Source organism: Lepisosteus platostomus, chromosome 7, assembly GCF_059453375.1.
Source record: "Lepisosteus platostomus isolate fLepPlt1 chromosome 7, fLepPlt1.hap1, whole genome shotgun sequence".
NCBI classification, from domain to species: Eukaryota; Metazoa; Chordata; class Actinopteri; order Semionotiformes; family Lepisosteidae; genus Lepisosteus; species Lepisosteus platostomus.
Window position 1 is genome coordinate 51,168,837 of NC_142617.1, and position 22,718 is coordinate 51,191,554.

At 45.9% G+C, this 22,718-nt stretch overlaps 1 long non-coding RNA gene across 1 annotated transcript; it reads left to right on the forward strand.

Moving 5' to 3' along the window:
- Window positions 1–15,813: 15,813 nt before the first annotated feature.
- Window positions 15,814–22,197, forward strand: LOC148659145 (uncharacterized). Its single transcript, XR_015940323.1, has 3 exons — window positions 15,814–15,898; window positions 16,869–19,333; window positions 19,427–22,197. It is a non-coding gene; the product is annotated as an uncharacterized LOC148659145 (long non-coding RNA).
- Window positions 22,198–22,718: the final 521 nt, after the last annotated feature.

Genomic DNA, 22,718 nt, shown 5'->3' on the forward strand with positions numbered 1-22,718 from the left:
AACCTGTGAGACGGCAGTTGAGCTTAAGCCAGGGAGGATGTGGGAGAAACCCGCTTCCTTCCTAATTGGTGGGGCTGGTTGGAAAGGTAGTGGTGTGGAGGGTCGTGGTACCACAAGTCAATGAAGTGAGTTAAAGCTCTGCTTGTAGAAGGACAGGCTATTACTGAGCACTATTCTAAGATTGCATCAGGTTTTTTTTTCCTAATGAAAGAACAAGATTGCAGATTTTTCAATGGGATGATTTAAGACTTTTTTTAGCATGCTTTTATTTCCTTTAAAAAGAAATGGCAAACGTAGCTTGGTGGAAAAAACTACCCGCACCCCAAGACACCCAAGCACAGAGCAAGAACACCCCCAGAGCTCCTTTCTCCTTCATCGGCTGAACAGCAGAGTCTTCTTGCACTCCACTGATCAGCAAGACACCACTGGAGGAAATGATGCTGCTCTTAACGAATGCTTTTTCTGTCTGTATTGTGGGAAAAACGCCCAAGTCGCCACTGAAAGGAGCTGGCAGACGATTATATGGGGTACAGTGAAACTGAAATGCATAGCGCACTGATTACACAACTAACCACAGTGAGTACGTGGGCCCAGTTAGACTTGAGTGGGGCGTTCTACAGAGTTTATTGAATACACATTGCATCTTTGGGAAAGCATCCTGTATTTTTCAAGAGAAAACGATCGCGGCAATTTTTGTAAAACGTTTGCTTTCAGAGGAAGACGAAGGACGTGCAAGTGTTTTCAACGTCTTGCCTGCGGGAATGGGATTAATTAGCAGGCCGTTCCTTCCATTCGATTTTTTTTACGGAGAGGAAACAATTGCTTTCTAGCTGACCAGTCTGATGAACAGTTCTGCTCATTTTTTAACACCTGCGCAACATCTTTTGACATTTCTTCTTGATTGAGTTTCTCATCGAGGTGGGGCTGCACATTGGTGGGGAGCCCCCATTACCTGTAAAGCACTTTGAGGGAAGTTAATAATTATTATTAATGTAATTTTACATAAACGTATAACACAATTAATATAGAAGACTTTATCCCTATATGTGACAAAATGCTGCAGTTTTCTTTATTCTGGTATAGTCTTCTGCTTTTCTGCTAGCCAGTACACCACTTCTGGAAGTTGCCCTTGATAAAGGGTTTAAAGGATTACATAATCGTCCCTAATTGCAATACACTTACTGTATGCATAGGCTGCCTATACTGTGTGAAAGCAGGTGTTTGTGTATTTCTTCAGAGGTGGATTATGGAAACTGTCAGATCATGGTCCTCATCTTGCCAATGCCTCACTGTGTTCCAGAGGCTGGGGCGCTAAGGCTGCCCCTCCGGCTTGACATCTCTGTGGAACAGTGGTCCGGGAGTGTGCGCAATCCATCTTGTTCGTTCCGAGCTGGCTCTGCAGTATTTATATCGCTCCACCACCCTTCTTTTTAAAACTTGCTTCCTTTGTAAGATTCTGGAGGACCCTGTGTTCAAAATCAAATCAATCCACATTGTCCTTGTGCATGTGGTGAATGGTGAATCTTTTATGTATCGCTTGGCCACGCTTTCACTGTGCCCTGACCTCTGCAAGCCAGACAATTGTAGGTTCTTATGCCATGTACTGTCTCTGGCTCAGAGGTATGCTATTCTAAGTCCACATACTGTACATGTAAATGTAGAGACCATGAAGAACTTCCAGGTATGTTAACGAGTTCTAGACAAGGGACTCCAATCCTGATCAATTTAACTGTGATTAATAAAAGAGGGAAGATGTGGAGATGTGGAGTGATTTAGAGAGAATTTTGGAGCATAAACCAGAAATATTCTTCATCCCCCAAGGACCAGCATTCCTTGCCAAATTGATCAATCGTTTAAACGAGTTTGCCTGGAATCTGGAGTTTGCTGGAATCTGGAAGCTCCGCTGTGTCCGTTATCATTATCATGAGGCATTATGGACTATTGATGGCCCTAATCCCCTTGCTTTTTCCTCTCTATAGGAGGTGGCACAGAAGCTGAGAAGTATGAAGAATTGATCTTTGTGATCCGCTCCACTTCTTCCCCTCTTTCCTGTTGTAATTGCACCAGCAGTGTGTTCTCTTGGATCATCGGATCAATCGACCTACTGTCAGGTTCTCTCTTATGACGTTCCTGCACAGGCAAACGAGAGCACATCCATGCCGGCTCTGGAAGAAGGATGCAAATGGACGTTTTTCACAGCATGTAAGAACAGGGGCTGCTGGTCTCATACTGTATCTTGAGGGATGGCATTTCAAATCATAGGGAGATTTTACTGGGCTTTGCAGTTTCACGTTCTTGCTTCTCTGGCTTCTATATGGCATGCTTCTAGTTCATCTTCTTCAAAGCATTTAAACGTTATCTGCACTGTGCTACACACAATCCAACCTCTAACCATGGTAGCCTTAATCATGACCTTAACCCCCTTAGAAAGTGTTGCAGAAAGTTTGGCTATTCAGATAATGCCAGAGTTTTATTGCTGTGGGACGCCAGGCCAGGTGGAAGTCTTGAAAGACAGAAGGAGGATTCGGTGGCGTAGGCTGCCCAGAGGAAGCTCTCCTGGCGAGACGGTTTCTAGTGGGATTGGGAGCGTCTGTGGGGTGTGATGGAGACTGGGGGCAGGACGGGAGCGCTGTGGACAGAGACTGAGATTAGCTGTGGGGAGGAGTGAAACTGCAGCCCAGAGCTGCTGGCTGAGGACTCCAGCTACTGTTCAGTCTAATGAAAAGATGAAGCACATCTGGAGGGAATACAAATGCCATGAAGTAATAGCATGTTTAAGGCAAAAAAATGACACGCAAATTGTAGGTAATGCTTCCTGTCGTCTCCTCCCCCCTCCCCCCTCTGACGAGCATGCGCTTTTAAAGGTGGGAGAGCGCTGCCACCTCGGGTGAGGACTTTTAATTACAGATCTCCCCAGTCCGTCTACTTGCCCGTGTAGGCTGGGGCTGGCTCCGACAGGCTAGAGAACTGAGTGTGAGGCAGGGGGGCCGGCAGCCCTGGGAAACAGGGATGCTGAAGGGGGATTGTGCGTTGTGCACTGCTGTGGATTGAGAATAAGGACACCATAGAGGATAAACGGATTATCTGATTGCAAAATGCTTTGATGTCGCCTGTATGTAAAATGCTAAATGCACAAGTCTCAGTACCTGTGTGGATATCTCCCAGCCACCCGCCCTAGATCAGAAGGCCTCAGCATCATTAGCAAGTGTGAGCCTGACTAGGATGGGAGACCTGGGAAAGCTCAGATTGCTGTTGGAAGAGGTATTACTGGGGCCAGTAGGGGGCGCTCACCCAACGATCTGTGTGAGTCCTAATGCCCCAGTATAGTGACGAGGACACTATACTGTAAAAAGGCGCCATCCTTTGGATGAGACGTAAAACCGAGGTCCTGACTCTCTGTGGTCATTAAGAATCCCAGGGCATTTCTCGAAAAGAGTAGGGATACCATCCTGGTGTCCTCCCCAAACATCCCATTGGCCTCCAAATAATCCCCATCTATGAACTAGTTTCATCACTCTTTTCTCCTCCCCACTGATAACTCGTGTGTGGTGAGAGTACTGGCGCACTATGGCTGCTGTCGCATCATCCAGGTGGGGCTGCACACTGGTGGTGGTGGAGGGGAGTCCCCATTACCTGTAAAGCGCTTTAAAAGGAGTGAGCAAAAAAGCACTATATAAGTGGAAGGATGATGATGGTATGATTATTATTATTGTTGTTGTAAATAAGCCAAAGAGAAACTATAGCTAGTATACAAAAATACATCATACTATGTACTGTAATCCACACAAATATAAAATCGTTATTAAGAACATACACAACAGTGTCCTAAAACAGCACATTTGTTGGTAACAAAGATGCTAGGTGCTATGAAGTTAAATCAGGCCCTGTTTGTCTACATCTTTGGTACACATAGCTAGTGTCCAGAAACCTAAACCCCAGATTCAGAGAGTAAAAAGTGCACATGATCATTAAGTGTTTTCTACACCTTTTTTAAAACCACAGTTTCAAAAAGATTATAGGCGAGAGGATTCATTCTGCTCATCTAGCCTGTTTGGTGGTTGGTAGCTTATTGACCAGAGGATTTTCTCCAGACATTTCTTGAAAGAAGCCAGGGTATCGGCTTTGAAACAGGGGCCAGGCAGCTTGTTCCAAACTCCCACATCCCTCTGGGTGACATGGTGCCTCCTGATCTCAGTTTTTTAATGCACTTCGCCAAAGTTTCCACTTGTGTCCTCTGGTTTGTTGAAGAAGAAGCCCCCTGGCTCGACTGTGTCAGTGTCTTTGAAGACATTAAAGACTTGGATACAAAGTGCCCCACTGCTCTTCTTCAACGGATACTTCTATCCAATAAATAAACAACTGTCGTAAAAGTTCTGAAAAGCCGTTCTGATGGGCTGAAGGTGTTCTGATGGAGCTGCTGCGCTGGGAGGGATGATGGGTCGCTCTCTCACTCTGTGCTCCTCTTTGAACCTCCTGCCCCCTGTCTTTCTCCGGCTCCTCCCCCTGTCAGTCTCTGTGGTCTGGTGATGTTTACACCAAGAGCTTCGGTCTTAATTGATCACATACGGTATTGCACGACCTCCCCTCTGGCCGGTGGTCCTTCGCTGTGTCTGTTCCCCCTCTGCAGCTGGCACATAACACCCCTCCTGAGCATTGTGTGGCACTCTCTTCATGTGTGCTGACTGTGGCACACCATCGCAAACAGCTGCAGTACACTGGAGCACAGTGCAAACATGGTCAAGCAAAACAACTGTGGGAAAGAAAATCCATCCTGTACAAATTGCTGCAATGCCAAACGTTTTCTCACCTAGGAGTCAGCCCTCTCTAGGGTTGGAGTCTTCCCTACACAAACCTGTACATGCTGAGCGTGACACTAGATTAGGGTTTGCAAGATCCATTTAGAAATTCTTTATAACCTGGAATGTATTATATTGTAACGCTTACGGCCGACAAGCACTGCTTGAGCCCCCGTTGCGTTACAATATATTATATATTATTATACTGTATATTATAAGTCTTTATGACATTACATGGCTGGCATGGCAGCATAGTGGTTAGTATTGCTGTCTCACAGTGCTGGGGCCCTGGGTTTGATTCCAGACCTGGGGGGCTGTCAGTGTGGAGTTTGTCTGTTCATCCTGCTGTCACTTGGGTTCCTCCAGGTGCTCCAGTTTCCTGCCACTGGCCAGAGATATACTGGTACTGTAGGCTAATGGGTTTCTGGGTGAGGTGTGAGTGTGCCCTGTGCTGGACTGGAGTCCTGTCCAGGGTGTATTATGCCTTGTGCCTTTTGCTTGATCTTTGAATAAAAGGTTATGAATGGCTGACTTTTGAAGTTTTCAAATGCACCTCTACTGTATATGATAAGCAATGATCCCAGTGAGCAAAACTCAAAAAGTTCCCAAATATTGTAGGCAGTTCTTGTATTATAGTGCAGAGCTTTAAAACTAGCTGAACTCTAGCAGCACCCAGTGCCTGCCTGGTTGCCATTATTTATTTTCAGTTTTCACAAATGAACGACTGATTCAGTTCAAGCTTGTGTTGTTTATTCCTTTCTTGTGACTGCAGTCCATGGACATGTCAGTTTTACCAGGACAGAACAGGTAGAGACAGAAGCCTCATGCCACTGAGTAATACTGTAGGTCTTCATGGGGGTTTAGGTCCTATATTAGTTGTAAAGTAACACTCCCATGTAATATAGTTAGTCAATCAGAGTTTCCATTTATTTGATTCAGAAACGGCGAGGACTTCATCTCAATCCTCTCAGAGTAAAAGTGAGAGCAGGTCGTCTGGTGGCTGACTGAGCAGTACGTTTGGCAATCTCATCTCGACTGAGATCAAATTAAAATGACTAAAAGCCAACTCGATTCACGTCATGAGGGCCAACTATCCATCGCAGCCCAGTGCAGGGGGGGGCTCAGCGCTGCTACAGGGGGACTGGCTTCCTGTTTGTGGAAGCGGAGCTCAAGCTGATAACCACGCGGCCCGGAGCCCCCAGAGAAAAACATCCGCCCAGAGTAAACACGCGAGCCGTGTGAGGCGGCGCTCAGCGCGGACAGGCGTCGCCGAACCGGAGCGACTCCGCAGTGACAGAGCCCAGCTCTGCCAGCTCAGGCGCAGTGCCTCGGGCGGATGTGGCATGACCGATTTCTTCACCTAGATTCCTTTGTTGTGCTCACGTTAATGCACTTTTTACGCATTTACTACGCTTTACTTTTTCATTTCAAGTATTTTTTCTTTACGTCCGATTACTGTTCACACCACCAGGTCTTAATACTTTGTGCCCGGGTACGTGGCCGCAGATTGATAATGTTTGCTTTCCGTGTGCGGGAAATTTCCACGTGTGTGGTGCACGAGGCTGACTGGCCTGTAACTTTCACTTTTATCATTAGGCTGTGGCTTTTCGTGTAAACAGAACCTCTTCATTTCCATCAGCCTTGTGCGGGGGGCAATGGAGGTGTGTCAGTCGCACAAGAGAAGGTAACCCAGTGGTCACCCATGCATCCATTTTCAGTAGACTGGTTTGAACAGTAAAGGGATGGGTTTGGCCAGAGCTGAACCCAGCAGACAATGGGCACAAGACTGATTAACTCCCGGATGGGCCACCAGTCCATCTCAGTGCTCACACACATGAAGAACACTTTAGAGACCCTAATTCACCTAGAAAGCACAGTCTTTGAACCCGTACTCGGACATGGAGGGAACATACAAACTCCACACAGAAGGACCTTCTGGCCAGAATCAAACCCAGGACTAAGAGCTGTGAGACACCAAAGCAGAGCACCATATCACAGAGCCACCCGTTTCTATAATAAATTACCAGAGAAATGCTTACCTTATTTAGGGAACAGTTGTGCAGTGATCTGCACACCCCTTGAGGCACAATGAGCTTAATTTAATCATCGAAACCTCTCCTTCCCAGATACTGAAGCTCTCTGACAGCCTTCCACAGCACAGAGTGATTGTTCCCTGCAGTAACTGCTGTAGTATACCAAATCTTTTTTCTCTTTAACGTCTCTCTCATACAAATAAAACAATACAAATATGACAAATTTATCTTTTTATGCAAACTAAACAGATTTATATATATATGACATAAGTTACATATAACACCATCGTGACTCTTCATTTTTTAAGTTAGGGTGGCAGGTTCATAGTATTTGCATGCACTGTACATATACATATTAATGCATACAATGTATATAAAAATATAAACCAAACATATGTATGCAAACTACAGCTTTCAGCTTTTATAATTCAAATAGCTTTTGCTTTGCAAAAAGACGTCCAGATTGTTGTCAATCATTTTAAATGAATTATTCCTTCACACACGTGTTAAAACATAGCGTCTCCAATAAGTCATCATTTAAACCTCATCTGAGTCCAAATTTCAAGTTCAGCATTTGTCATTGTGAGCTGTAATTACTCTACAACACTAATGTTTGATGAATATAGTCTTCTCTTTCAGCAACTTCAAGCCAAGATACTTTTATGTTTTTTTTTTGTTTGAAATCCTTCCAAGTTTTTATCTGACAAACACACACACGAAAGAATTCCTTTCTCAATTAACCCCTGCCAACAGCAGGTCTCCATTCACAAAGCAAAGATTAGAGTTACATCCTCATATATTGTTGGCAAAAGCATTTCACCTGATTCCTGAAAAGAAAATGGATAGCCTTAGAATGCTGGGACATTTTCTGATTCCATTGCACTAGGAAAGTAATAAGGTTTGTCATTTCACAGGATGCCATTATTCATTTGTTTGTTTGGAAGCTGTCTTTTTCCATTCTTCATTCTTGGACTAAGCCAAGGCATGCTTTGAAATTAGGATGTTTTAAAACAACCCCGATTCTGAAATGATTGTGGTCTTCTAGATCCTAATTCAAACAAGGCTGATAGTCACAGTGACTGTGTGAAAACTTTATCTGTGTGCCTGCAGTGAGCTGAGCTGATACAGTGATTTATAAACAGACGCCCCAAACCACAGATTTGTCACAGCCTCTTTGTATCTCAGTTCGGCCAGTATTTATAGCCTTTCTCTCCGTACATTAAAATGCTCCTGGGCAGAAAAGAAACAAATTCATTGAACATTGGAGCCTCTTTAGGTTAATCCGTAAACCATGACAGATCTGTGGTCTACATCAGACCTCATTGATAGCCCAGGAAAGATGAAACCTCAGTGCTAGATTACTGAAAAGGAAATAATTTGTTCCAAATCTCAGAGAGGTCAGTCTTAATCATGCCTTGTTAAATATTAGTGATAACTTGAATCTTGTCTTTTCTCCCTGGTTATCACCAGAGATTTCCTGTTTTCTTTCCTGGTATATGTAATAATTATAATTTCTTACACTTATATAACACTTTTCTGGACACTCCACTCAAAGCGCTTTACAGGTAATGGGGACTCCTCTCCACCACCACCAGTGTGCAGCCCCACCTGGATGATGTGACGACAGCCATAGTGCACCAGAACGCTCACCACACACCAGCTATCAGTGGGGAGGAGAGCAGAGTGATGAAGCCAGTTCAGAGATGGGGATTATTAGGATGCCATGATTGGTAAGGACCAATGGGAAATTTGGCCAGGGCTACACCCCTACTCTTCTCGAGAAACGTCCTGAAATTTTTTAATGACCACAGAGAGTCAGGGCATCGGTTTTAAGTCTCACCCAAAGGGCGGCACCTTTTTGCAGTATAGTGTCCCCGTCACTGCTGAGCGAGCGCCCCCTACTGGCCCCACTACCATTTCTTCCAGCAGAAACCTGAGCTTTCCAAGGAGGTCTCCCATCCAGATACTGACCAGGCTCACACCTACTTAGTTTCACTGGGTTGTCAGTTGTGAGTTAGAGGGTGTTATGGCTGCTAAACAATATGATATGTGATCGCTGAATAGTTATAACCTCCTTTCCCTAGGACGTGACTGTGTTACATCTGCCTGTGAAGTATTGGTGAGTACCACTGCATTGTTTTTCAAGCACAGATTCTGAATTGTAATGTGGTTACATATAACATATATAATCAGAAATGTAATGTTAAGTACAATACATCCAGCTTCTCCAAACCCAGGAGCTTCTTGGCTAATGCTTCAGATTACATTCTTCATGTCAGTAAATTGTTCTGAAAATGTATAAAGCAATATATGTTTATGTACAGGGGTAAAAACATTAGCTGCGTCTCCTTTCAAGTTCTGTTTTAAATCTCATGAGTTAGGTTAATAACAACATAACCTGGAAAATTAACCTCATGGTGCCAGCTTTAAGAGAAGACGTTTTTTACATGTGCACGATATTTAAACAGTGATTGCAGACGTTTGTAACGTCCACATCTCCTTTATCTGTGTCAGCTGTGCTCACGGTCTGCTTTGAGCGTGGAGGCGGCGACAGAGAGCCCAGATCCGTTGTCAGTGTGTATGACCAGCGGGGAAGAAGCACGCATTCCAGCCAGCTGTCAGCGAGGACTATTGCTCCCGTACGTCAGCAGCTCCAGCCGACGCACAATTTATTGTGCCTACTAAAATCACAGGACAGGTCGCACTCCGAGTCTTCCTGCTGTGGTTTTCAGTGCCTTGCTGATCCAAGAACGTTGCTCTTCCTTTTCTGGAAGGACCTCGGAGACGCGGCTTTAGCATCGCGGCTGAGCCTCTTGTCTTCCCGACTCCCGCGCTGGGAGTTAAGATGCACTTCCTGTTGTGGTGGTGTTTCATTTCCTCACGTGCCCTCGGGTCCTTGCATCCTCATCAGGCTCGCAGTAGTGTCTTGGGTGAGGTTTGTCAGTGACCAGCTGGATTTTAAGTACATGGTTGCGCTTTAGGTTCTGGTTGTGGTTTCAAAAGGCCCTGCATTGTGCTCCAAGCGGCACTTGTAGTTGTGTTAAAGTATGTTGGGTTAAACTGTTGCTGTTAGTGTTACAGGTCACACAAAGTCTCCTGTTCCAAACGATTGGAAACTCTTGATTATTCGTCCATTAAAGAGGTTTGTTTTTTTAACTGAAGAAACTCTGGTCTTTGTTGGCTAAAGGATACCAAGAAACCTACTCCACCTGATCTCTAAATTCCTTAATTTGACAAATGAATTTGGGTACCGTGCAATTAAAGTGTTCTGCATCTTTAAAAATTGGTGATTTAATGGTGACCGATGAAACTCACTGGACTGGGATTCACCAGTAGGAGGTGACGGGCCCTGTTCTAATAGAACAGATCCCATTACTTTCTGAGCATAAAGAGAAACATTGTCCGTTTCAAGCACAAGAATGCAGTGTTAAGCATTAGCCCTTCAATAAACTGACACAGCTGGGGTGATAGGTTTGTATCTTCTAACTAGAGTAGGATACACAATGCAAGATTCATTCACACACCATTGCTGTTCTGGGCCTGGTATTGCTTGGTAGTATCTGATTTATATTCTTTCATTATATAATCAAAAACATTTTTAAAGTTCTGAGCTCATATACTGTATATGGCATATACTGTATATATGACATATATATAATCATTTGATGAATTTCTGACATTGGCCAGTGGAGCCAGATGGGTGATTTAGACTAGATTTGAGAGCTCAGAGAACAACGTCAGTTTGAGTGGTTTGCAAAGCACATCGCTGTCTGAGCGGAGCCATTAATTAGTGAGCACTAGAGAGCCTGTTTCACAGGAATGCACACTACAAACAAAAGCCGTCCCTACCTGAATGTCGGTCTTACTAACAGCCTTTCCCCGATGATGCATTCACCAAAATGAGATACGCCGTAAATGCCGATCCTTTTCCAGCTCTGGTTTTGCTGGCAGTGTCTGGTGTCTGGTGTGTGTGCCACACGTCGCCTGATTCAGAGGAGTAAGACTGAAGCCCTTGCTTTGTGTAGGTAGGGGTCAGCGGAGGGTCTGCGTTTGAAAATGACGGGGCCGTGTGTATGTATACTGTTTTTGCTCTCTATTGCTGTTCCAGCTTACATTCATAGAGAAATAACCTCTCCCCATAGGCTGTGTGATGGAAGCCAAATATGACACCTTCCTGAAGCACTGGAGTAGCATTAGGAAAAGCTTAAAACTTGTGCACCCCAGATGTGCTTCCTCACTGCACTTCCTGCCACCTAATTCTTTTGAAGCCATTTAGCTGTTGTATGGGACATATTAAAATCCCCCCCCCCCCCCAAAAAAAACAAACCCAGTATAACAGTGGTTCTCTCGGCTTCCTGCTCGACTGTCTGCATGAGAAGCAGCGTGAAACACAGGGCCGAGACTCCGAGGGGTTTGTGTCTGCTCTCTTTCATGCTCAGAGTTTTGTTGCACTTCGGTACTACATGTAAACGTTTTATTTCAGTGTCCAGGCCTCTCATCTTGTTGGCTTATTTTAATAAGAAAGATAGACAAACTATTTCAAAACTTCCACATGACTTTTTTTTTACTTTCGCATTATATATATCTTCGTGTTTTGGGGAATAGACTCGTGAAAGGGGCAGATCTGCAGCACTGGGATTTCGGGGGAGTTTTCTGAAGGAGCTGAATGAAGACATTCTTTCTGGCCCGTCCACTGTCTGAAGACAGCAGCTCTGCCGCTGAAGAAACTCCGCGGAAGGGTTCTACAGTGGAGCCATAAAATCTCAAATCTCGGAAACTTTAAAGAGAAGGCTGTGTAATAGGGGCCTTTTTTTGCTTTTTTACTGCTAATGTGTTCCACATTGTGAGCCGAACTGGGGCGGGACTCAGGAAATGCAGTCACACAGCTTGCTTTCCAAACTTCCAGGCTGAGGTTTTGGCTCCAGAGCTCCGCGGTCCTCGCAGCCCGGCGAGTGTCGGGTTTCTGCAGGAAGCTGCTGCCGAGCTCTTCGCATTCTGTTTATCGAAAATGCTGCCGGAACCTCTTTCCCGACGCTGTCTGCATGCCCGCAGACGGTCCCAGGGCTCCCCGCTCTCTCTCCTGGGGGCCTGCAGCAGGGCTCTGCCTGTGCCCCCTCTCCTGCCTTTCCCCACTTTCACAAGGAACCATTCCCTTTCCACACAGCTTCCGGCAGCAGCATGGCTTAAGCAACAAAAAGCCAACTGGTTGTTGCAAAGGTTGAGATTTTTTTTCCAACTGTTGCCTTCATGTTCTCTGCTGGAGTCTGCAGTTGGCACACCTCTCTTCTCACCTTTAGCATTCCTTCTGTCAGTCACCCCTGGGTGGTAGAACATGCAGCCTTTACGGTGCCACTCTCTTAGTGAGCTTGGTATCAGCTGTGCTCTCCCAGAGGGGCTCCCCAGGTGTCCTCCTTCTATTATGGATGGACTTGGGACTTCTCACAGGTCCCTGGCCACACCTGCAAGGTGGGTGCTCTCCTGTAACCAGTCACAGAAGACTCACACTACGGATACCCAGCTGGTCACATGGAAACCACTCAGAGTTGTAAAAGAAGACCGCAGCAGCCTCTGGGCCAAAGCGAAAAGGCACATGGAGCTGAAGGAGCGCATCATGGTGTATTTCCGAATAAAAGAGATGCACAGGAGTACATTGGGAACGCATGGAGTAATCCAACACCATCTTGGAGTGGAGACTTTTTGAAAACAATACAAACAAGTGCTTGGCAGATGCATGCATGTGCAATGATGCCTAACCCCCTGCGTGAGGGCTGTGTTTGGAGTGCAACGGCAGTGAACAAAATGAAGGATGGCAGGAGGGGATTGAGTTTCACATTCCTGAGAACAGACATACCTGTCTAATGAGCGCATGGCTGCCCAGCCCCCTTCCCACCATTACTGAACAGAATGACACTTGTGTCCTCCTACTCTCTGTGCTGGCATCCTCAAGGTGACTGCCTTGCTCTGTAGCAGCCCCCTCTCCTCTCCTCAATGTCGTGGAGCTGTGGTGCACAAGGGATCGTAGCAGTTTGATGTCCTGATGCTTTGTCAGTGAGAGGTAGCACTTTTGCCATCTTACAGACAGGAATATGTCCGAAATATTCTGAGCAGTCAAGCCTTGGAAGAGTGCAACACGTTTTCTGCATCTGTTTGTTGAAGCAATGAAATTGCATGCGTCGCATCGAAATCAAATGTCATTTTGAAAGTTGCCCAGTACCTCCTGGGAGCCGCATGTGTGTCTGAACTGAAGCTACAGGATTTGTAACGCATAGACGCGTATCACCCCTGATAGATAAGGCTTAGCTGTGGGCATTTGAAATATGCAGGCCTGTGCTCTTTAAAATCATACTGGTGCCCCTCTCCTGCCATTACGAGTTAAGATCTTGAGGCAATTACATGAGAAACATGCAGCCTGGGGCTGTTCCAGTGTAGGTAATGACAGAGGAACTATAAAGTAGCAACTCTAATTGGGCTGTAAATTTTAGATGCCCCAGAGTAAACCTCTGGTGTACGGCAGTGTCCAGATGTTGAAAGCTATTTAAAGGGAAACCACATTTTTTTTTAACAGTGTTTGTCAACTGTTAATTGTTTCCATTAAAAAAATGTTTTGAAGCTACTGCTTCACAGCTGTTGAGTGTGCTTAATGTGATTTATCAGGGAAAAGAGAATCATGCATCACATTACAGCTGTCAGAAGGGAGGGATCAAAGAACAAGCAGGAACGTTTCATTTCAATGGAGAAGGCATGAGTAAAACCGCTTTTCTGGGTAGTAGATGACCTTGCGATTCTCCTGAGTGGGGAGCACTTTCCTCTGACCGCGAACCAGCTCCAGACACTGACCAGCAGCGAAAAGGTTAACAGATCGCGGCAGTAGCTGTCATCTGGAAGTGGGAAGTGTTGGTTGTTCCACTGGGTCCCTGCCTGTAAGTAACCGCTGTCCAGGCAAATGACAAGTGATGAGGCTTCAGTGAGTGCTCCATTAACCTCAGCCCCCTCTGTCTGCTGCAGAGTGAGTCTGTTCAAGGGAAAAGTAAAACAGCGACATGAGATGTCTGACCTCCCAGCAATTATCTGAGCAATTTAACATTCATTTCAGTGTGGAACAGTTGCTGGCCAATGCACACTTCGTCTTACAGTACATTGTTTCATCTTGAACGCTTGAAGACAGAGGAGGAGAAAATCCACGCTCTGCTCCAGGGGAAAAGCTACCAGGATGTTTTCTGTGAAAGCTGAAAACCAAGCAGAGCCGAGACCAGGAAAGTTGCATTTCTTTCTCATTAGACTGAAACCATGCTTATAAACCCCAGTGTGGAAACCACAAGGGCAGGCCTGCAGTCTTCCTAGTGCCCTACCGGATTGTTCTTCTGGAACATTTGTTGCCATGCAAAGCAACACAGCTAAACAAAAGTGACTTGTAGCTTTAATTGTTAAATTATTTGTTGGGATCTGAAAAGGAAAAAAATGCACATTTTTAAAGCATTTCTCCAGCAGCTTCAAACCACAATGTGGTGTTTTTCATTATAGGAACAATACAGAGTTGTTTACATTTGGCTATTTATGGCTGCGTCCATCATAAGGAAATTATGAAAACAAAAAAAAAATCACCAAGATTTTTCCCTTACTTTCAGAAAAGCATAGAAATATAAAATTCAAATATGCTGCGTCTCCTTGGCGCTGTGCACTTATTTTTCCATTTCTAAGGGCCAAGCTTAACACTTAGCTATTTGCAAAGGGGTGAATTTATAAAGAAAAGTTAAAAAGCTGTAAAGCAGCTTGTAAACCTTTTAATAAAAGAGAAAAAAAAAGCAAATTCCTAAAGTTTTCAAATGAATGCTTTCAAACGGCCAGTTTCCCCATTTCCTTCGTAGTGAAATAACTTTTTTTTCCGCTTTGATCATGTTTACAGGGTGAATTTTCGGAGCTGAATTCTGCACGAAATTGCTGCAGGGTACAACAACCCAGGGAGAACCCCGAGAATCCCTACAGGCAAGGGAAAGAGTTTCGCTGCCTCTTTTTCCCCCCCATGTGTAAAGCTGCTCACGAGCGGGGTATCTGTAGGTCAGGCGCGTCTACCCCGCGCGCTATCATGTTCTGTAAAACTCGATCCGCGTGCGCTCCGGTCAATAGCGGTGCGGCGCTGCGCGTCCTGACTCTCCAGCCGCTCCGAGCTGATCGAGGGCGGCTGAGACTCAATCCCGCCGTCGCCGGCCCCCGAGAGCACGCTGCCAAACACAGGGACCTCTGCAGTGCCTCCCTGTCATTGATTACTCCAGCAGGACCCGTAAGCACAAAATTCAATTTGTTGATTAGGTTCCTGTAATGCAGAGAAAGAATATAAGGGTGTTGATTTTCAGGGACGCTCTTTTGAACGACTTTTTTTTTTCTTTTGTTTTAAAGAGACCACAATGCAGACCGCAGTTGCATCGCCAGGTGCACCGTTTGTCCATACCGGCACTCACGCTGCTGCGGGAGCAAAATTATCCGACTCCCGGTTCATAGCCAGCTGGACCCGTCTCAGGTTCTGCAGGCCGCCATCTCCTGTAAAAAAAAAAAAGCGAAAAGATTAAGCAGCAAAGTAATATGTGTTACACAAACGAACACATCACAAATCCGTCTGAGCAGATCTGCTCAAAACAGGGACCCAGCCGGGAAACGGCTAGGACGGAGCCCCTGTTTGACTCTTATTAGAGGGCGTGGCTCTCGGAACCTGAACTGGATCGAAGTTGCTGCGTTGTTTTCCATGAACTCCTGCCGCCTGCTTTTGCTCGTTTAAGACGGGTGACAAACTCTCGCCATCTGTCTCCCCTGCTATCCTGAGCACAGAGCGCAGGCGGGGCCCGTGCGGTGGCGGGGGGTCGGCGCCGACTCTTCGGGGTGAGCCGGGCAGCAGCTGACGGGACCGGAACAGCGTTGCGCTCTGTCCCAGGGCTGCTGACAGAGGGAGTCGTATCAGCTGCAGCCCAACTCAGGTTGTCCTTTTCTTTTTACTTAGAAACTCGGATGCTGGCCACGGGGGCGACGTCACCACGCTCCCTTTAGCGCAGCCTGAGGGGAGACCTGGATTGCTCTCAGGTGTGTCAGTCAGTACCGTACAATCAGGGCAGATCCCGGTCCTATTCTGAGCACTGCAGGTCAAGAGGGCTGGATAACACTGAACAGGCTAGTGACCTGTGAAGCAGTAGGTGGCTGCTGTATTGATGCAGATGCACTGGAATTTTACCAGCTGCATGCATGCACAAATTATTATTAGTAGTGTCTTATTCCCTGCAATCCTGTGCTGCCTTGTAGCAAGTGTGCTCTCCCCAGGCTGTGAGAACGAGATTGTTAACATCTTGGGTTTAACAAGTGAGAGATCGGGGGCGTCTGTCATCCTAGCCATGTAAAATCAGCTAAATAGGTTCAAAACCGATGCGTTATGTCAACACCCCTGTGTAAAGTCTGTGTTAGTTGGGAGGAAACTGGCTTACAGGCATCCCTGACAGCCTGTTGTGCTGTAGGATCCCCTGCAGCTGGGGAGTAGCACAGGTGCAGCGAGCGTGTCTCTACGCTGCCTGCAGCAGGGCAGGTGAGCCGGCTCTGCCTGTGTGCTGTGGTCACTGCCCAACCTCAGTCCCCTCTGAACAGAGTACCACGGACTGGGCCATACTCTCACACTGAGGAGCTGTGATGACTGGAGGCAGAGAGGAATAGACTGGGCCATACTCTCACACTGAGGAGCTATAATGACTGGAGGCAGAGAGGAATAGACTGGTCCATATTCTCACACTCTGGCACTATAATGACTGGAGGCAGAGAAGAATAGACTGGGCCATACTCACACACTCTGGCACTATAATGACTGGAGGCAGAGAGGAATAGGCTGGGCCATACTCTCACACTACAGTGCTATAATGACTAGACTGGAACGGATTGGGCCATGTTCTCACACTGCAGCTTATCTACACATTGAGCTGCAGGGTAGGCAGCCGGTTCACTTTGACTTCTCATGAATTTCATGTACAAGATTTATTATGCGGTCTCTTCTGTTCGCTTGTTGCTGCAGGTAAAGGGACGACCTCCTGTCAGTCCTACAGGGGTCAGTGTGAGTCGACGGTGTTTCTACAGCGATTAACAACAGCGAGGAATGTTTGCTGGAATGAGCTTCTGGCAACACTCACGGGGTCAGAGAGAGAGCTTCTCAGATAATTTCGGAGGAGCTGGGAACACTGGCGATCTGAAACACACACTGTGCTACAGCTGTCGCCGGGTCTGAGAGACGGCCCCAAAGCCTTTTATCCCTCTGCAGAGCTGGGTGAGCCTGCAAGTCTTTTTCCCACTTCCAGATGAGTGTCGCTTACCTTTCAAAACCAGAAATCAAATTTAAAAGTACTCTTGCTTGATTTTTAGTTTTAGATAGATACTTTATTAATCCCGTGAGGGAAATTGTAGTGCAACCGCAGCCAGGCACAATCAACAAAGCACAGTACAACGTAATACAGATATTACAAAAATAAAACAGGATGTACAGTTCACAAAGAAGATGTATTGCACGGGATAGATATATTGCACAATCCTCAAGCGTATTGCACAAGTGTAGATATATATTACACAATTATAGGTAGATTGCAAATCCACTTCCATATATTACACACCATTTGTAAACAGAAGATTCAGGTTTGGTCCCAAAACAGGTCAATGTTGCCCCTGCCCAGACACACAGTGGACAAGTTGGCAGTAGGCACGAATGACCTTCTGTAGCGTTCCCTGTCACACCGTGGTTGGACCAGCCTATTGCTGAACTTGCTCTTCGTTCTCACAAGCATGCCAGGGAGGGGATGGGAGACGTTATCCATGATGGTCATTAATTTGGACACCATTCTCCTCTCAGCCACTTCCTCCAGATGGGCTAGATAACAGAACTGGCTCTTTTGGTGAGCTTTTTCAGCCTTTTAGCATCCCCGGCTCTAATCCCAGAGCCCCAGCACACCACTGCATAGAAAATGGCACTTGTCGGTGTTGTCACTCAGAATATTTTCACCTCACCGAAAGAAGGGAGCAAAACAGACATGAAAAAACTGGGAAAGTACTGTGTACAAGTACTGTATCCTTGTCTAAATTGCTATCTCTGAAGCCAGTCCATTGCACTGAAATGAGTTATAGATAAAGTAACACGATGTGTCCTCACGTGGTTCAGCAGAATGTGCCTCTTCCTCAGAGCTCTGTCCTGACCCCTGGTGAGGGGAATGGGCTGGTCAGGCTCATGCAAACAGCTGAGGGAAATAAAGGCCAATAATGACATAATTGCTAAGCCAGAATGTTAATTAAAAAAGTGAGCTCCAAAGAAGTGTTCCCCAAATATTCCTGGAATCTCACGAGTAGTTATCCATGTTCGAATTTTCACTGTCTGTGTAGCTATGATATGTATAAGATTGTGAGTTTGTTGTGTGCAACAGGTGTTTGAGGGCTGTGAGAAGCACAACAAAAGACCTCCAAAGCCACAGCATTAAAAGTGCTTTACACCTCCAGCACAGAAAATACACATTCGTCACGTAAAGTGTTCAAAAAGGGTTTGCAATGAATGAATCTCCATTTCGTTTCACTCTTGCTCTCTCCTGCTGCCTGTGTTCCCCTCCCCCTCTTGCTGGGTAACCAGAAAGACTCTGCACTGTTTCTGTAGAGAATTCCACTAATTACTGGAGATTTTTTATGCACTAGATGAAGCAATCTAGAGCATTAATATCAGTAATAACTGCCCTGCAGGCTCTTCCAGCCACCATAATAGCAGACTTTAAAAAATAAAAATCCCCATTATCCTGGGTTCAGCATTCTTTCACAAACAGAGGCAGGTTTCTGCTTGTTCAGCAGCTTAAAAAGTGCATTTACTCCTCACATTGTCTTTTTTTTCTTTTCCCAAAATGAAGGAAATTTCTAAAAAACCAGAGAGGCAAAGGTAGATCGTGCGGTGGGTTTTGTTTTTGAGAACTGGCCGCGTTGTGCCTGGAGTGTCTTCCGGGGCCTTTGGTGTCAAAGGGCGCGAGCAGGGTAGTTCAGGGGCTGGGTGTGAGCTCCCGCCGCGGGACCACACAGGTGAAGGGCCGAGGTCAGAGGAGAGGCGCGCCGTGGTCACCGTGGCAACCCCCACTTCGTACAGGACGACACAGCCGGGAGATGCAGGGCAGAGAATGGCACCTACAACGTCTTTTACTGACCACTGTGGACACCATAGCCAGGAAGCACACTGGGCCAGGGGCAGGCCCTGCTCTCCTGTGGGGTGGAAAGGCCCTCATCTGGCAGAAATCTGTTTTACTGGGAAGAAAAAAAAACATTAAAAAGTGCCGGCATCAAAAGAGATATTTTTTTCCCAAGGTTTAGTTTTCAACAGCTTTAAAATTCAATACAAACAATTTTTTTACAGGGGAGGAGAGGTACGGGGCTCATCTTACGAAACAGCCGTGAGGTTTGACAATGCACGTGCCTCGCCGTCCCATCTTGTCAAGGAAAAGCATCGCTGTCGAAGTGGAAGCTCAGGTCTGAGAAGGAGGGATAGCACGGGAGAGTTCAGTATTGCCAAAGGTGCAAGTTTTTGTTTTAATTGATTTATTCTCTTTATTTCTTGCACAGGAAAACAAATAAACAAGGAAACTCTGGGGATGGAGGAGTAAAGCTAAGACGTTTCATGGAGCCTCAGCTGTTATTTTTTCTCCCTGGATAAATATTTGTCTGTCTGTGTTGGGGTTACACCTACAGACACTGAGCGAGGAGACAGTAGGAGTTTGTTTTCAGCCTTTTAATCTTTTTTTTCCCTCCCTCCTTCTCGCTCTCCTTTTCTTTCCAAAGTTTTTAATATCAAAGTGCAGTCCCTGACAGAGCGAGCGCTCTGACAAGAGCGCTTTTGTTGAAGCGGCTCGACCTGCCCAGCAGTGACAGGACCCATCAGCCCGCTCTCTGTCAAAGGAGAGTCTGAAGATAAAAAAAAAGGAATGAGAGGAGGGAGAGAAAGGTGGGGTGGAAATACTCGTCGGATCGCACAAAAGCCTTTTTCTTGGGGGGGGGGGGGGGGAGGTTTGAAATCCAATAACTTAATTTCACCTCATCAAGGGCTTGAGACATAAAAAAAATCGACAAAACAAAACCGTGTCTTTTTCCTGGGTCGGGGCCTGACTCCCTGCCACACTGTTAGATGAAAGCGCCCCTCTCCGCGGGTCTCGAACCGTCTGAAGGGCCTTGGTCAGAACGCTGGCCACACCGCACAAGAGCCCCGTCTGAGGTGAGAGCAGGGGCTGTGCCAAGGGCGCCCCCCCCGGCCCCCCCACCTGAGGTGTCACACTCCAGAGACAGAGATAATTGCTCTCCCTGTATGTCAGCAGAGCCACAGCTCTTTTCATCCGAGATGAGCTATCCCCTTTCTCCATTTCTCCCGCAGAGAGAGTAGCCCGAATTGGTACCCTCTCTGCTTCTGATGGGCTGGGTTAGGGCTAGCAGTGCTGGGCACATAAAGAACCCCAGGACCTCTTTTGGAGGTGGTGGGTGGATGACTGTTGTTACTGTTTCTTTTAACTTCTTTTCTTTCCAAGGTACTTCATAAGGAAAAGAGTGGCTTTGCAGCACAACAGGTTCTCCGCTGATGGAGAGCACAGTCACATTAAAATGGACAGTGTGGTTAGGAATATATGATGCACGTGACGCCATGGCAACTAAACAACAGTTTGCCTCCACAACTGGTGGTTCAGCCTTGGCCAACCTGTCAAGGCCTGAAGCAGACTGAAGACGTTCCAAAGGCTGATGGCCTGTAGCCTTGTGGTGCAAGAGCATCATGGGACAAACTGGACAGTCCTTCTTGAATTGGTTTTGCTTACTGAAGTGTCACTGCACTCCTGAATACCAGAAGCCAAGGCTGAGGCAGCAGGAGTCATGGCAGGGGGGAGACGGAGGGAGAGAGGGAGAAAGACATGAGCTCTAATAATACATCAGTATGAAAAGGCAAGAAGAATGTAGCCCTGCAGGCTGGTGTCAGCACAGTAAATTACAGCTCCAATTGAAACTGTCAAAGGGGAGGAACCTGGAACAGCTTGCTCACTCACCGAATGAACAATAAACAACATGGTTTTTTTTCTTGTAATGCGTATAAAGCAAAAAGAAATGAAAGGTTGTTTATATACACAGTTTAAGCTACCTCAGCACATGCCATTTTTTTCACCTGACCCCTGAGGACTTTTTGAGAGAGTAACCAAACGTTTCACTGCATAACTCATGTGTGGGACGGGGGTGTTAAGAATACAGCAAATAGTAATAAATGTTTTTCTAAAGAATGTGAAGTACTAGTCTACACAACATAAATTTACCTGATACTCAATGCAGTGGTGCAGCCTCCAAGCCACCACAGAATTCAAAAAGCTCTAGTTCCCCTGCTCACGATCAAAGTGATAGCCACTCTCTGGTCACACTGCCCCAGTATCCCACCATCACCACTTCTTGAATCTGAATGAACACTGGCCAAGCACTGAAGCCTTTGTAAAGATTGCAAAGGGATGAAATAATTTATTGAATATTATAGAACACAGAAGGATCCCACATAGATAAATTGCGATTAGTCTTGTTCTTGTTTTCCTGCTAATGGGCAATAGCCTGCAGTGTCACCTGGTGTTCACAATGTGCTACTGAGCTTGACTGACTGATGTTTCGTTGGGACACAAGGGTTCTGCTGGACAAGCAGTAATGCTGTGATCTCACTGACAAGCCCTGAAACCCTTTTTCTTTAAAAAAAATTGGAAAAATCATTAATTGAATTTCACTTGCACGGGCAAAATCAATCTGTGTGTCCATGCATATATTGATGTTTTAATGAAACATGATTAATCTTCCATTTTATCAGATTACAGATCTACAAGAGCCAGCTGTTCTTTTGACAGGTAACATTTTAAATTGCACGAGGAGAAGTAAAACTTTTAACAGTTTCAGTCTAACAATGCAGCGCCCTAAACTGTTCAAAAATATCCATAGCATTGCATTCAAATAAAATGATGAAGCTCCTTGTCATGTGTGTCATGAACAATGGGAAGCTTTGAAGTGGGGTGTGATAGCGATCTCTAACATCACTCAGCTCCGGGCTTTTGGCAATGTTTCCCACAATGGCTTTAAAGAAACTGCTTCAATGGGGTCTGACGGCCTGTGCTTGATCGTCTGTATTGTCAAGGGAATTCCAGCCACTCAGTATAAATGCCACCAAGAACTGAAATATCAATTTCACAGACGCACAGAAAATTAAAAATGGACCCCTAGGCAACCCTGTCAGAGGGGTGGGGTTGGAGAGCTTTTTAGAAGGCGGCAGGAGAAACACACTTCTTGAACACAGAAATTAAAACGAACTGTTAAAGAAAATGTTGTTTCCTTTATATATGTGTTTGCCAGCCCAGTTGGGAAACTGCAATTATCTTTAGTCTTGGGGGGGGTCTACTGCAGTGGCCGCTCTGTTGAGGAGTCAAAAAGACAACTAGGCATGAACCTGTGCCAGAAATGTCTCTTTTGACACTTTTCAAGCTCCACAGTGCCCTTGGGAAAGGTAAAGCTGATTGGAGGAGCAGCGTGACTCACTGATATCATTGCAAGCCTGCAGTCTCCCAGCACAATGCTGTTGCACACAGAGCTGAGCAGTCCCTGTCCAGCTAATTTCAATCCTAGGCCTGCGATATTCAGTCAGATATGCACCACTGCTTGCAGTCGAAGTCATGGTAGTCTAGTGACATTATCTGGGCTCAACTAGTGATGTCTGGCTAGCAGAGCTCAACCTCCCTGAATGAATGTGTTACTCATTGGAGGTTTTATCAGTACCTTGCCACTCACCATGGAAGTAGACTGATTACCACGAATTGCATCTCAGATTCCTTGTTTTTCATTCATATCCTAAGTTCTGACT